This window comes from Anticarsia gemmatalis, chromosome 12 (genome assembly GCF_050436995.1).
Source record: "Anticarsia gemmatalis isolate Benzon Research Colony breed Stoneville strain chromosome 12, ilAntGemm2 primary, whole genome shotgun sequence".
NCBI lineage: Eukaryota > Metazoa > Arthropoda > Insecta > Lepidoptera > Erebidae > Anticarsia > Anticarsia gemmatalis.
This window is the reverse complement of record NC_134756.1, coordinates 4,310,551-4,312,301: the sequence shown is the minus strand read 5'-3', so window position 1 is coordinate 4,312,301 and position 1,751 is coordinate 4,310,551.

The following is a 1,751-nucleotide window of genomic DNA, read 5'->3' as shown; positions in this document are numbered from 1 at the left end:
TAGATTATTTATATTCAAGTTACTCAGCCGTTGTTTAATTTGAATAAGTATTGGTTAGCTTATCAGGCATTTTCAGTTGTTTTAATACATTTGCTGTCACTTTGTCTGTCGAATACTTTATCCATAAGCCATAAGACTGGTCCTTAAACTAGTTTTGGTGTCGTTATAGTTAATGTCGCCGGGAAAGACCAAATTCTTTTGTCATAAAAAAAGGAACATTCCTCGCTTGCGGAGCCTTGAGCACTTTATTTGTTATATTTTTAGCAGAACTTTTAATTTTATCTTTGGGAGTATTGAACCGATTCTAAAAATACATGCAGTAGACCTACAATTTATTGTTTTTATTGCAGAACCACAAAACCTTTTACTTCATTGATGTTCATATATCTCAACGAGTGAACTCACGGTTTTATTGGCTAATCATTCTTACACACATAATATCACACCTGTTAAACCCGAAAGTGTTGGCAAAGGTGTATAAAATACCACGTTTCGCTATTATATTCCATGAAATAGGGGGCGACCCTTTACCGGGCATATTGTCTAATTTTAGGCTATTACTAAAAATATACCTACTAAGCTAAATTAGGAAATACCAACGGTACTTTGCTGATATTTCAACCCTGGAATTTAACCACAGACCAGAAATAATCATTAGACCATTATAAAAGAGCTAAAGATGACCTACAAAATCTTGGGAACTTAGATACAAGGACGATCGATGCTGTATAATTCATTTATTTATTTATTCATCCTTACAAATATTTTTACAGGTTTACTCCAATACAATAATGCAGGTACATTGTAATCATATATGTACATACATGTATCCTAATTTTAATTAGTACCGTTAACGAGAGGTACTACTCCTTATATTGTTTGTAAAGAAATCCTTGTGCAAGTGTTTTATATTTACGTCACAAACTTTGGTTCTCATACACTCAATTTATGGGTAATTCGAACTTACCGTATAGGAACTCTCAATCGTCTACGTGTTGTAGAACAGATATTACCTAAGTATGAGTAAATACGTCACTGACTAGAGACGCAATGGGAAAATGACTAAAACCATAACCTATTATAATTAAACCTCCAATAACAACTATAGGGAAATTATAACCTATTGTAATTTGATCCATATTACTAATAAAAGTACTTTGCCACGCATCTCAGTTCCCAACAAACAGGTGAATAGGATAGTACTCGTGACGTCAAATATTAAGCAACTTCAACAATAAGCAGTACCTCTCTAACGTCAATTGATTTTACACAATGTGTCACCCAACCCTACTACGTCGCGTCATGTGAACCTCTGAACTAATCTTTCTTTGACTAAAAATACAGACGAAAATACTCCTAATTGTTTAATGACTAATTTGATATTTTTATGTAATTTTACTCACGTTATCATTTTTGTATATTTACATTTTTATAATTATCGCGATAGTTTTGCTCTATCGTCAACAACGGCAATCCTAATTAATCGTCCTAAGCAGCGCCGAGTAAGGTCGCGAAGGAAGAATTCGCTATCAGCCAGTGATGTAACTCTCACTATCAAACGCAGAATCCTCTCTAATCCCCGGTTATAAACGAAATCTTTCGCCTCGGCGTGTTAGCATTATCACTGCGTCAGCACTCGCTCTATAACTATGTCGGTAATAACCTTACATATTATCCTTTACGACGAGTTAATTCGTGTCGTTGTCACACAAATATTTAGAGCTTGCCGTATAAAAAAAGGACGTAACAGC